General features: G+C 44.0%; 1 pseudogene; it reads right to left on the bottom strand.

Moving 5' to 3' along the window:
- LOC104845569 (zinc finger protein 160-like) overlaps positions 1–15,303 on the bottom strand; it is a 28,329-nt pseudogene that overhangs the window by 11,718 nt on the left and 1,308 nt on the right.

Genomic DNA, 15,303 nt, shown 5'->3' with positions numbered 1-15,303 from the left:
CAGGATATATAAATGGCTGAAACACGGCCACTTGAGAGAGGATTGCTGTTTGAGAGATGCTGGCTAAGTGCTGGGATGGCACAGAAGCAAGCCGTGTCGGAGCCTACTGGTCCTGAATCTGCTACACTGGCTATGAGCTGGGCGAGTTAGCAGCAGAGAGGCCAATGGCCAGTAGCCTGACAGCAGAGCACCCAATAGCAGAGAGGCAGTTGAGAGAGCTGAGCAGGTTGCTTCGCTGGCTATGAGCTGGGCAGTTAGTAGCAGATGAGGCTGATGGAAGACAAGCAGATGGCAGGGACCCCAACAATGCAGAGCCTGAGAGCAGAGAGGCCCATATGGCAGAGAAGGCAGCTGCAGGCAGAGAGGCCAAGTCGGGGCACCTACTGGTAGAGAAGGCAGCTGCCCAGCAAACATGCCGTGCCTGCTGATCACTGGAGGCCTGTGTGCTTTCTGATGCTGATCCCGAGTTGTTCCTGTTAATTCCAAGTTTGCCTGATCCCAAGGTGTGGCCTGTTACTTCCCTAGTAAACCATATAACTGCATGATCTCTGAGTTCTGTGTGGCTGAGTTCTGTGTGCCTGCTGCAACGGAAGTGCCATGGGCAGGAAGCAGCTAGTGTCAGGAGAAATGGAGAAGTAGACATGGAGAGGTAGAAATATACCTGAATTCTGCAGCAAAGGAACAAGCTCTGTGCTGATCCTGATTGTTTTTGTTTGTTACCAAATTTTATTTTTAATTAAGAAGACTACAGTTTTTAAAAAGAGGATAACAAAAATGTATCCAGACCTTTGCCTTTATGTCAACATCAATTGTGAGCACCTCTGCCTGATCACATGCGACATTTGCATGAAATTAAGTGCACCTGATCCTGATTCTGATCCCTCATGAATTTAGACAATTCATTTTACAGCAGTCCCTGGGTTACAAACATCCAACTTATGGACAACTCATACTTAAGAACTTAAAGCCCATCGTATTAAAAATTTGAATTACGTACAATGGTTCATAATAACAAATGCACACACTACTTTGTGACGCTCATGAAAACACTGCATGGCTTCAGTGGTTCATGAGCAGGAAGAAGTGTTTCTTAAGTGTTTTATATGCGTAGAAATGTAAAATATATACTAAAAGAAACATTCGACCAACCGATCCTAAATAAGAACTCTATGTAGTCAAAATCGACTAGACAGCAATGGGTGTACCCTTTCCAACTTACTTACATACTCACATTAAAGATGGACTTAGGAACAGATCTCATTTGTAACCCAGGGACTGCCTGTACACTGAGTTACACCACTGATCTCGTGTGAAGTAGGCAGATCACCTGAAGAAAGGTTAAAGTTATGTGTCAACTTGGCTGGGCCGCAATCTTCAGTGGTTTAGCAGTTATAATGTAGTATGGCAGTTGTTAATGATGTAATCACCTCCATAATGAGATCTGATATAATGGGATCATCTCCATGATGAAATCTGTTGTGAGCAGCCAATCAGTTGAAAGAGTATCTCCCTGGGGGTATGGCCTGCATCCTATATAGGTGGACTCTCTGGTAAGGCTTGCTGGCTTTTGCTTATTCTGGTTCCTGCAGTTGGCTCCTGTTCATCTGATCTCTGGCTCTTGGGACTTGAGCTAGCAGCTTACCTGTGCTCTTACCTGCTGATCTTGGGATTCGCAGGTCTCCACAGCCTGTGAGCCAGAGGCCTGCTATCTTACCTTCCGATTTTGGATTCACTAGCACCTGAGCCTATGTGAATTAGGAGAGGACTCCAGCCTGACCCACGGACTTGGGACTTTTTAGCCTCTACAACCATGTGAACCATTTTTTAAATATAAATCTCTTTTTATATACATACTGATACGCTGACTGGCTTTGCATCTCTAGAGAACCCAACCTAAGACAAAGTGGAAGGTTAAAGTCCAGATGCTCCATTTCGAAGCCTTTCATTTGTGAATCAACTGCACCTTCTGCCTTGAGAATAGGGATTTGGAATTACACCAGGCAAGACGGGCTCTCAAGAAACTCACTCACAAGGGAAAATGCAAAGATACACAAGGGCAGATCCTGACTTCTGGAAGGAAGTTACCCTCACCCAGGGAGACCAGGTTCCTGAAGTTCTCCAACATCATGTCCCTGTACAAAGTCCTTTGAGCAGGGTCCAGGCATTTCCACTCCTCCTGAGAGAATTCTATGGCCACATCCCTGAATGTCAATAGTCCCTGAAATAAAAAACACATTTCACTGAGGGGCCATGGGGGAGTTCTTATTTTCACACAAAATGAGACGGGGAAAGGTATTAAGTATTGATTAGATAGAAGTTAGTGTTCTGACAGAGCCACAACAGATAATTTTGAGCTAGTTTTATATCCTGAATTTTGTTTTATTATACTTTTCCATCAGACGATATAAAATATACTAAATTGCTATGCATTTCACATTTTTGCAAACAATAAAATATACAAATGAGAAATATTCAACAAAGGGTCATTTATATAGAAGTACCAGATATTACGTTCTACACACAAAGAAATATTCAATTTCTAGATGAGCCAGGTCTCTGGGTGACAGAAACGGTTAAGCACTTGACTACTAGCCAAAAGGTTGGCAGTTCGAACCCACTCAGAAGTGCCTGGGAAGAACGCCTTGGCATCTGTTTCCAAAAGGCCACAGCCTTGAAAATTCTATGGAATGCAGTACTAGTCTGTAACACATGGGGTCACTATGAGTTGCAATCAACTGACAGCAACGGGTTTGGTGTTTCAGTTTAGATGAACCAGAGTAGGAGTGGTGTGTTCAGGGATGACAACATCTGCTGTGGCTTTAAAGAAAGGTCAGAATCTAAAAGTTGTAATACCAGTCATAATGGCCCACCCATTGCTGCTGAGTCGATTCCAACTCATAGCAAGCCTACAGGACAGAGTAGAACTCCCCCATGGAGTTTCCAAGAAGCACCTGGTGGATTCGAACTGCTGACCCTTTGGTTATCAGCTGTAGCACTTAAACACCACCAGCGTTTCCAACAGTCATAATAGCAATGGATAAAATTTTGAATACCTTCCCTGTACTAAGCATTAATCAAAATGCTTTACATGTATTAACTTGTGTAAGAGAGAGAGATATGTTCCCATGTTACAGTCTAGACTAGACTCTAAAAAAACTTGCCTCAGGTCAAACAGCTAATAAGTAACAGTGCCAGCACCTGAACCCAGGTGGCTGGGTTTCAGAATTGAACCTAAAGAATCAAACCATTAAGCAAGAGATATAGCACCAAAAGGATTTGACAAAATGTTTCCTGAGAAAACCTGAAACAAGTTCAGGGCCAAGAACATGGAATTGGATAAAAGGTCATTATGTATCTATATACACATATGGAAAACTTGGTGGTGTAGTGGTTAAGAGCTATGGCTGCTAACCAAAACACTGGCAGTTCGAATCCACCAGGCGCTCCTTGGAAGCCCTATGAGGCAGTTCTACTCTGTCTATGACTCAAAATCGACTCAACAGCAGGTTTTTTTTTATGTACATATTTGCACACACACATGCCACTCATAATGAGTTACTGTTCTTACTACTATTAGCTCATTAACATGTGCTAGACATTTACGTCGATTCTGTATTTTAAAACCAGTTATGGAATAAAACACCCTCGATCACTGATGTCTATTCCAAATCATTAATATTTTGGGGTGAGAAACACACTGATTTGCTTTTTTAGCATCAGCTGCATTATAAATTAAGCAGAAGTTTCTCATTATCAGTCTCCTTTTCCAGAACTTTTCCAGCTGTTCGTGCACATCAATGCAGCAGTTTTGATGTGCAGTTTCTTCAGTGCTGGTCCACAGACAGCTGACAAGGATGTGGCTTCTAAACCCTCCCTGTTGTCCCCTCTCACTGCTCCCATGGGGTCCACTCCCCATCTCCCACCCAGACCTTGTGTGAAGCCCTTCCCAGACACTCCCCAAATGGAGCCCCTTCACAAGTCCTATGTCACTGGGTCACGCTGAGATGGAATCTGTGCGGAGGTGAGAGAGGACTGAGAGAAAGCCCTGGGTGAGAGCAGCGAACCTATCAGGCAGGACACGTCAGGGTCAGAGGAGATGAGCAAATCCTCAGGACAGCGTTTCAGGAAGGAGAGGACAGAGCCACCAACCAGGAATATGGCTGTTACCTAGGAAAGAGCCATTCCAGATGCCTTTTTCTTTCCTCTTTTTCTCAGGCAAGATCAGTCTTGCGAAGTCAATGCTGAGTGTGGAAAATATGCTGTTAAATGCTTACAGTCAGCACACCGCCTTCTGGTGCCACAACCACATACACAGGGAGGACCTCACCTTGGGGAAAGACAGTCCCTGCTGCCCACTGCCCCAGGAGGGACGCAGGGACTATAACCTCCTACATGGAGACCAACAAGTGAGTTTATAGCCCTCCCTTCCTGGTGAAGTTCACACTCCACTGCAGCAGGGGGATCTGGGTGGACTGACCCTCCCCTTCAGGTCACAATCCCAGCCCTGATACCACACCCCATGTACAGCAGAGCCCCCTAGTCTCCCCCTGGAATGGGGACTGGTCTCACCCTCAGAAACTGAGGACCCAGAGCCTTGGGGCTCAATGCTGGATGCCACAGTGATATACTATGGACACATATATCACTCTTGAACCTAGGCCCCACCCAGAGTATTTGAAGGGAGATTTCTGGGGAGTCCCTAGTGGCACATGTGGTTAAGCACTTAGCTGCTAACCAAAAGGTTGGTGATTAAAACCCACTCAGAGGCACCTTGGAAGAAAGGCCTGGCGATCTGCTTCCAAAAGGTGAGAGCCTTGAAAACCCTACGGAGCACAGTTCTACTCTGACACACAAGATATTGCCATGAGTCGGAACTGACTTCATGGTAGTTTGCTTGGTTTTGGTTCTCTGGGAGGGGTACAAGCAATAAATTTGTAAGATGCCTCAGCAATCCAGTGTGGACCAAAGGCTGAGCCCCACTCCCAGGAGGAAGCCCAGCACACCTCCCACCTGTGGCCATGCTCTCCCCTGGGGCCATGCTGTCACCTGGATCTGGAGAATGGAAGGGGCAAGAGAAGAGGGAAATGTGCAGAGCAGGCATTATTGTCCAGGTGTGGGGTAAAGATGTGGCTGGAATGTTAAATGGGGGCATCAGAGAATGTTCCCCTGAGAGGGTGATATAAGAACAAAGAGCTGAAGAAGAAGGGTTGTTTGCCAGGTGCATGTGAGCATCAGAGAGTTCCAAGAAGAAGGACTGCCCGTGTGAAGGCCCTGAAGTGGGGATTCTGGCTCTATGCACTGCACTGAGTTACCTTTTATGGCCTTCCTGGCCATGCATGGTCTTGTGACTCCCACAAAATGGCTGGAACTGTGCAAATAAAACACATGGAACCCTAATGAAGGGACTGGTCAGTTTTGCCATGCTGTTAGACTTAAAGTGAGCCATCCCAGAGGCAGAAAGAAGGGACCTCACTAACAGGAAAAAGAAGAGCCAGAAGTGGAGTGCATCCTTTGGACCCTGCTAGTAACCTCCTAGACCCAAGAGACAGACAGCTACAACACCAGAGAAGGTGTGAGACAGAAAGCAGCAGCAGCAAGCGCGATAGAGAAATGGCAGCAGTTCCAGGAGACCAACACAAGACAGTAGGGTGGACTCCCAGCCCATGGATGAAGGCGGCTACAGTAGGCGTGCAGATCCACAGAGAGAGCTGACCGTCTTTAGGTTGAGGCTTACTGGCGGAGTGGGATGCCTCTGGGCACTTATTGGTGAAGTAGGGAAAAAACATTTTCTTTAGTGTTTTAATATTAAAGTAGAGGGAATATATTTTCTAGTTTGTTTTGGTATAGCTGTATAAGCTGTGATTCATCTCTAGTCTTTGAAAAATGGTGCAGGTTCTGTTCAAGAGATGGCTGAGCAGCTGTTCTGCTCTTAACATAACCAGCATGATTGACCTTTGTTTTGCAAATGGCCTTCAGCCCGCAAGGCAGCAGCTAGGAAGGCTGCCTGGCCCTTTCATCTGCAACTTTCTTTCTTGCTCCTTATCTCAGAGTGTACTTGGCAGAACAGTTCCACTAGCTGAGCGATTCTTATATAAGTTTTTTTCAGCCTGTTACAAACATACAGATTAGAGTCCAGCTGTCTGACATGCATATTTTTAGTTCAATTAAGAGTTTCTTGTAGTTGTTTTGTGATGTATATGACCATCTGTGGGCTACATGCTCAAAAACATTAGGTAACTCTGACCTCCCCCCTATAAAACCCTCCCATTAGCCCTTCAAAGACAAGACAGAATTTGGGAGAAATTTAACCCCCTCTGTCTCTTGTACGCTGGTGTCCAATAAAGCCCTCTTGCTGCTTACCTCCTCCTGTCTCAGTATTGGCCTTGTGGCAGGCAGCTCCAATCCGTGATTTGCAGTAACATTGGCAGAGCTAAAGAGCTTTGTAACACTTGCCTGAGCAGGGCAGAGGCTGGGCCTAGGGCTCAGTCCGAGGGCTAAGAGAGGAGGCCCGATCTGAGAAGCCTGAGCAGAACCTCTCCTGAGGGAGACCAGAGGAGCCCTGCATGGCAGACAGGAGCTGAGAGAGCTGTCTGGCACTGAAGAAGGGAGGCTTTGCCTACGTGGTTCCTGATCCTGGTCCTGAGTTGTAGCCTGTTGATCTGGATCCCAAGTTGTAACCTGTTACTTCCCTAATAAACCTCATAAGGATTGTCTGTGAGTTCTGTGTGGCCAAAGCAATGAATTACCGAACGTAGTAAAGAAACAGAGAGTGCCGTGAAGGAATGGCTGGTATCAGAATTGGTAAAAGTTTGGAGGGCGTAGGTATGTTTAATTTCCACTTCCTAGGAATCAGTTTTAGGCTGATGCTGATGGCTCTCCTCCCCCTTGTGAAGTTTGAGGACTTTTGACACTGCTTCACCATTCTTAAACACTCCAGGAAGAGCAGAGAGGCCTGTGGCTGAAGCAGGTGTGTGAGGAGGTAAGAAGGTGAGATCATCCGGGGGATGAACAAAATCATCTGAGGGAAGCAGAGCTGGATGGACCTGTTTGTTGTCTTTAAACTTTTTTCTCCCACACCACAAAACTTTTGGAGACATGTCTATTTTAAATAGCTCCTAGTTTTTTATCATGTTAATACACTTAGAAATAAATATATATATTTAAAACATACTGAAATGTTCACCTAAGCTCCAGAAGTTTGGAGTTGCCCTTAACAGAAGTATTGAGGACTGCAAGGGGGATATGTCTGGGGGAATTTGGAGGTCATTTTTGTACATTTTAGGGTGGAAATGCCTGTGACAGGCACCAGCAGAAAGGTTGAGGAGCTACCTGGACACATGAGACTGGAGTTCAGGGGAGCCGTATGGCTGGAGGTGAAATTGGGAGACGTCAAGGTGTTTAAGGAACCGAGATTAGATGACAGAAAAAGGCTGTCCAAGGACTGCGCCCTGGGCACTCCCACGTTCAGAGACGAGGGGGTCAGGGGAAAGGAGAGGAGGAAACTGAGAAGTGATCAGGGAGGGAGGAGGGAGAAAATTAAAACAGACTGAGCTCCCTTTAACTCTCTAGAGATCCCACTTTTCACTACGTTTCTGTCTTCTCTCGTCCCATGCTACTCTCTCACTTACTCTCTTTCACTCTTATGGTCCCGAGCCTCTATTTTGCCATCTGTTTACAGCTCTCCCTCAGTCTTTTCTCCTCAGTGTTTCCATTTCTCTCCCAGTTGCTGTTTCTCCCGAAGCCTTCACCCACACATTGCACAGGGATGCAATGAGACACCCGCTGCCCAGGAAGAGCGCACTTTCCAGGGGGTGGGATCGGGGATGGAAGAATACGGGGTGCCACAAGACAGACCTGGATCCCCGCCTCCCACACGGGGGTCAGGGAGGAAGCGGTGACTGCATAAGGGAGGCCGGCGGAGCGGTGGGACCCGGCCTGTGAAAGACCCGAGGACGGGGTCTCAGGAGGCGTGGGGTCTGAGAGTCCCAGGGCCAGGAGAGGACGGGCGGCCGGCGCTGCCCTCCAGGGGCGACAGCAAAGGGGGAGGGACGGGATGTCTCCAGAGACTTCACAGGCGAGGACTTGACCCGGCAGGCGGGCGGGGGCCAGGGAAGGGTTTTAAGCACGAAAACGACGCGGCAGGCGGCGTCGGCACGGCTCGAGGGCTGGAAGGGCGGGGCGGGGATTTTTAACCGAAACAAACGCTAATTCCCAGCCGGCGGCGTTGCGACCAGGGCTCGGAACGTGTCAGGGCCGCGCGGGGATCTCCAGGGGTGAGAAGGGCGGGTGCGGGGGTTTTAACGTTCAGAGCGACCGCCGGGTCCGCGTGTAGACGACTCGGACCGCGAAGCGCATATGTAGGCTGAACGAAGGAAACTCATTCATCTCACGGTGACTTTTTTTGCAATTCTCTTCCGCTTCTGTAAGAAACTGCGCAAGCGCGCCTGCCGGGACGAAGCGATGTCGGGGCGGGGCCAATCGGCAAGGGGTGGGGCGCGTAGGAGGTGGGCGGGAACGTTGCAGGGGCAGGGGCGGGACCTGAGCGTCCCTCTGCCTCTCCTCGAAGGCGTCCGTGTTTTTGGGTTTGGAACCGCGTTAATCACTGCCTGTTTTAAGATTTCATACAATTTAAAAGTTAGTAATTGTGTGGGGCACTGATGTTGCACGCCATAGACTCACAGACATTAAATGAATAATAATTTTACGAAGAACTCGATGCCCATAAATTGCACAATTTAGATGTAGTGAGACTAGATCCTTGAAAACAAAAGTCACGAAGAAATACAGTGAAACCTGTGAGAGATGGAACACAAGTGACTGCCTTGTTTGTCCAGCTCTCAAACGTTTTCCACCTTTGACAGGGTGCAGTTTTGCCACTTTTCTATCGCTATTAGTGGAGAATATTTGAGTTTTCCTTCTCTTACAGGTTTTCGCCTTACACAGGTTCCAGCTTTTACAGGTTTTACTGTAGTAACCTGGATAGGCCTATCTGTATTAAAGAGATAGAATTCATAGTTAGAAACTTTCCAATAAAGAAAACTGCAGCCCAGATGTCTTCCCTGGTGAATTTACAAAGAAAGAAATAGTACCAATTCTACACAAATTCTTCCAGAAAACAGAAGAGCAGCTACAACTTTCACTTCCTCTTCCAAGCCCCTGTGAGGTCTTGATACCAAAACAAGATAAAGACTTTACAAGAAAAGAAAACTACAAACCTTTGTGGACATAAATGCAAATATTCTCAAAACATAAACCAAATCCAGTAATGTATATGTTGTATAATACATCATATCAAAATGGAGTTTATTCTGGAAATCCAAGGCTGGTTCAACATTTAAAAATAAATTGATAACATTCACAATATCAATAGATGAAGAAAAACTGTAGATGATCTCAAAGGACACGGGGAAAAAATTTGAAAAAATTCATCATCCATTCACTAAAAAAAAAAAAATTCTCAGCAGACTAGGAATAGGAAGGAAAATCCCAGGTGATAAAGGGAATCTAAAACAAAACTAACATCTAAAGTAATACCTAATGGTGAAGACTTAATGCTTTCCCCCTAGGACTAGGAATAAAGCAAGGTTGTCCACTTTCCCTCTCCTTAATTTAATTACCTTGACTAATTCTTCCCATACAACATAAAGAGTAGAGAAGAATTGGCATCAACTCATGTTCTTTCTGACTTTAGTGGGACTCAATCAAACGTTTTCCCTAAGCAGTATGATAGTTTAACAATTCAGTGATATATGTTATATCCAATTATAGAACCATACACTAGATGGCTTAATTTATTTATCATTTTGTCCTGTAGATTTCTGCCAAATGGCATTTTTCATCTATTAATATGACTACATGACTTTCTCTTTATAAATTGATAAATGTTTTAATAACTTTCGTCATATTGAATAATCATTACATTCCTGAATAACTTGAACCTAGTCATGATATAATATTTTAATGTGTTGTTGCAATATTTCTCATGATTAATATTTTCATCAGCATTAATATGTGTTATGGATTGAATCGTGTCCTCCCAAAACATAAGTCAACTTGGCTAGGCCATGATTCCCCATATTGTGTGGTTGTCCCCATTTTGTTGCCGAACCCAGGGAGGTGAGCCCTGTCTGGTGCGCTCAGACTTGCAAGTAACCCGTACACCTGCCTTTGAGAAAGAGAAAGTAACTTTATTGCAATGCACAGAGCAAGGAGCCAGCAGGAAGTTCCTCAGATCCGACTCCCCGAGCTATGGGGGAAGCAGGGCTTGTATGTGATTTGAGTAGCAAGATGACAGCCGCGCAGGCATACTGGGGAGGGAAAATTCTGGAAGGAAGACATTGCAGAAATTATGGTGGTCAGGAAACTGGAGGTAACCTGGTTCTTGTCAGACCTCTCACTTTGGAGTGGGGTCCGGGTGATGATTTTCTTTCTGATTCCTTCCACCTGTTGCTGTGTCAGCTGCTGAGGGCAATAAATGGTCACAGCTGGCCCTTCTGCACATGCAGGGCAGGCCAAATCTGGCTTGGAAAAGTTTAAGTCAGTCTTTTCTGACTAATAGAAATTCACTGGCATTCATAGGGTCAGGTTACAATTTTGTGATTTGACGTGATTATCCTATGTGTTGTAAATCCTAACCTCTATGATGTTAACGACGCAGAATTGGAGGAAGTTTATGTTAATGAGGCAGGACTCAATCTACAGGATTAGGTTATATCTTGAGACAGTATCTTTTGAGATATAAAAGAGAATTGAGCAGAGAGAAGGACCTCATAACACCAACAAAGAAGCACTGGAGTAGCGCACGCCCTTTAGACTCAGAATCTCTGTGCTGAGAAATTCCTAGTCCAGGGAAAGATAAATGACAAGGACCTTCCCCCAGAACTGACAGAGAAAGTCTTCCCCCAGAGCTGGTGCCCTGAATTCAGACTTCTAGCCTCCTAAACTGTGCCAGAATAAATTTCTGCTTGTTAAAGCCATCCACTGTGGCATTTCTGTTATAGCAGCACTAGATAACTAAGACAATATGTGAGATTTGTCTGAAGTATTATATTTAATGTAATCTTTCAAAGCTGTCCATTTCACTCTCATATACTCTTCATAAAATTTAATTGGAAGCTTTCCTCCTTCAGTAGTCTTAAGCAGTGTAAGTAGCATTGCTTGACCTGGTATTTAAAAGACTGGGAGAATGTCATGGTGAAACTATATGAATTTGGTGCCTTTTGTGACAGAAATCTTTTACAAACTTCTGTTTTTTCTATGTATACTGTTTACTTTAAAATCTCTATCGCTACTGGAGGTCTCTATATACATAGACACACATATGTATAGACATATATATAGATATGTATATATATAGACATATATATAGACGTTTTTCCCTTATATATAATATAAAAAATACGTGTATATAATATTTTTTTACCCCCCACGTGTCTGTCAGTTCATCGTTCTGTGGGGGCTTGCGTGTTGCTGTGATGCTGGAAGCTATGCCACCAGTATTCAGATACCAGCAGGATCACTATGGTGGACAGGTTTCAGCTGAACTTCTAGACTAAGACAGACTAGGAAGAAGGACCCCACCAGTGTGCTTCTGAAAAGAATTAGCCGGGGAAAACCTTATGAATAGCAGTGGAACATTGTCTGATATAGAGCTAGAAGATGAGCACCCCAGCTTGGAATACACTCAAAAGACAATGGGGAAGAGCTGCCTCCTCGAAATAGAGTGGACCTTAATGATGTGGATGGAGTCAAGCTTTTGGGACCTTCATTTGCTGATGTGGCATGACTCAAAATGAGAAGAAACAGCTGCAAACATCCATTAATAATCAGAATGTGGAATTTATGAAGTATGAATCTAGGAAAATTGGAAATCGTCAAAAATGAAACAGAAGACATAACCATCAATATCGTAGGCATTAGTGAGCTGAAATGGACTGGTATTGGTCATTCTGAATCAGACAATCATATGGTCTACCACGCCAGGAATGACAATTTGAAGAAGAATGGCATTGCAGTCATCCTCAAAAAGAACATTTCAAGATCTATCCTGAAGTACAATGCTGTCAGTGACAGGATAATATCCATATGCCTACAAGGAAGACCAATTAATACAACTGTAATTCAAATTTACACACAAACCACTAAAGCCAAACATGAAGAAATTGGAGATTTTTACCAGCTTCTGCAGTCTGAAATTGATAGAACATGCAATCAGAGTGCATTGGTAATTACTGGTGATTGGAACTCGAAATTTGGAAACAAAGTAGAAGGATCAGTAGTTGGAAACTATGGTCTTGGTGATAGAAACAATGCCAGAGATCGCATGATAGAATTTTGCAAGACCAATGACTTCTTCATTGCAAATACGTTTTTTCACCAACATAAACGGTGACCATATACATGGACCTCACCAGATGGAATACACAGGAATCAAATCAACTACATCTGTGGAAAGAGATGATGGAAAATCTCAATATCATCAGTTAGAACAGGACCAGGGCCCGACTGTGGAACAGACTATCAGTTGTTATATGCAAGTTAAAGCTGGAACTGAAGAAAATTAGAACAAGCCCACGAGAGCCAAAATACGACCTTGAATATATCCCATCTGAATTTAGAGGCCATCTCAAGAATAGATTTGACACGTTGGACACTACTGGCCACAGGCCAGACGAGTTGTGGAATGACATCAAGGACATCATCATACACAAAGAAAGCAAGACGTCATTAAAAAGACAGGAATGAAAGAAAACACCAAAATGGATATCAGAGGAGACTCTGAAACTTGCTCTTGATCATCGAGCTGCTAAAGCAAAAGAAAGAAATGATGAAGTAAAAGAACTGAACAGATTTCAAAAGTCGGCTCAAGAAGACGAAGTAAAGTATTATAATGACATGTGCAAGAAGCTGGAGATAGAAAACCAAAAGGGGAGAACACTCTAGGCATTTCTCAAGCTGAAAGAACTGAAGAAAAAAGTCAAGCCTCGAGTTGCAATAGTGAAGGATTCTATGGGGAAAACAGTAAATGATGCAGGAAGCATCAAAAGAAGATGGAAGGAATACACAGACTTATTAAACCAAAAAGAATTGGTCGATGTTCAACCATTTCAAGAGGTAGCATATGATCAAGAACTGAAGTGCTGAAGGAAGAAGTCCAAGCTGCTCTGAAGGCATTGGCAAAAAACAAGGCTCCAGGAATTGACAGAATATGAATCGAGAAGTTTCAACAAATGGATGCAGCACTGGAAATGCTCACTCTTCTATGCCAAGAAATTTGGAAGACAGCTACTGGGTCAACAGACTAGAAGAGATTCATATTTATGCCTATTCCCAAGAAGGTGATCCAACCAAATGCGGAAATTATTGTACAATATCCTTAATATCACATGCAGATAAAATTTCACTGAAGATCATTTTAAACCGGCTGCAGCAGTATATCAACAGGGAACTGCCAGAAATTTAGGCCAAATTCAGAAGAGGACATGGAATGAGGGATATCATTGCTATGTCAGATGGATCCTGGCTGAAAGCAGAGAACACCAGAAGGATGTTCGTCTGTGTTTTATTGACTATGCAAAGGCATTCGACTGTGTGGATCATAACAAATTATGGATAACATTGCAAAGAATGGGAATTCCAGAACACTTAATTGTGCTTATGAGGAGCCTGTACAGAGATCAAAAGGCAGTTGTTAAGGCGGAACAAGGGGACACTGTGTGGTTAAAAGTCAGGAAGTGTGTGCTTCAGGGTTGTATCTTTTCACCATACCTATTTAATCTGTATGCTGAACAAATAATCCTTGAAGCTGGACTATATGAAGAAGAATGGTGCATCAGGATTGGAGGAAGACTCATTAACAACCTACATTATGCAGATGACACAAACTTGCTTGCTGAAAGTGAAGAGGAATTCAAGCACTTACTGATGAAGGCCAAAGACCACAGCCTTCAGTATGGATTACACCTCAACATAAAGAAAACAGAAATCCTCACAACTGGACCAGTAAGCAACATCATGATAAATGGAGAAAAGATTGAAGTTGTCAAGGATTTCATTTTATTTGGATCCACAATCAACAGCCATGGAAGCAGCAGTCAAGAAATCAAAAGACACATTGCATTGGGCAAATCTGCTGCAAAGAACCTCTTTAAAGTGTTGAAGAGCAAAGATGTCACCTTGAAGACTAAGGTGCGCCTTACCCAAACCATGGTATTTTCAATCACATCATGTGCATGAGAAAGCTGGACAATGAATAAGGAAGACCGAAGAAGAATTGATGCCTTTCAATTGTGGTATTGGCGAAGAATATTGAATATACCATGGACTGCCAAAAGAACAAACAAGTCTGTCTTGGAAGAAGTACAACCAGAATGCTCCTTAGGAGCAAGAATGGCGAGACTGCGTCTTACATACTTGGGACATGTTTTCAGGAGGAATCAGTCCCTGGGGAAGGACATCAGGCTTGGTAAAGTGCAGGGTTAGTGGAAAAGAGGAAGACCATCAACGAGATGGATTGACACAGCGCTGCAACAATGGGCTCAAGCATAACAATGATTGTGAGTGTGGCGCAGGACTGGGCAGTGTTTCATTTTGTGGTACATAAGGTCTTTATGAGTCAGAACTGACTCGATGACACCTAACAACAACAGATAATACACACACACATATATATATATACACATAGGTACATAGGAGTCACTGGGTAGTACAAATGATTAATGCACTCACTACTAATTGAAAGGTTGGTGGTTCAAGTCCACCTTGAGGCTCCTTGGAAGAACTGTCTGATTATCTACTTCCAAAAAATCAGACATTGAAAACTCTACGGAGCACAGTTGTACTCTGACATACGTGGGGTGAACATGAGTCAGAATGAACTCAATGGCAACTGGTTTGGTTTTCTGGATATATATATATATCATATGGTTTTCTGGATATATATATATCATATGGAGACCTGGAGGTGCAATGGTTAAGAGCTCAGCTGCTAATCAAAAGGTCAGCACTTTGAATCCACTAGCCACTCTTGGAAACTCTCTAGGATAGTTTTACTCTGTCCTATAGGGTTGCCACCAGTCAGAATCGACACAATGACAACATATTTGGGTTTGGTTTGGTTTATAGACGGCAACAGTTTTTTAACGGGTATACATATGTTGTTAGTTTCCATTGAGTCCTTTCTGACTCATGGCAATCCCATGTGGGCTGAGTAGAACTGCTCCATAGGTGTCTCTGGGAGGTTTTGAATTGCTAACCTTTTAGATAGTAGGTGAGTGTTTAACTGTTGGTGCCGTCATATATATA

Source organism: Loxodonta africana, chromosome 11, assembly GCF_030014295.1.
Source record: "Loxodonta africana isolate mLoxAfr1 chromosome 11, mLoxAfr1.hap2, whole genome shotgun sequence".
NCBI classification, from domain to species: Eukaryota; Metazoa; Chordata; class Mammalia; order Proboscidea; family Elephantidae; genus Loxodonta; species Loxodonta africana.
The sequence above is the reverse complement of the archived record's forward strand: the minus strand, read 5'-3'. Positions and strand labels throughout refer to the sequence as shown.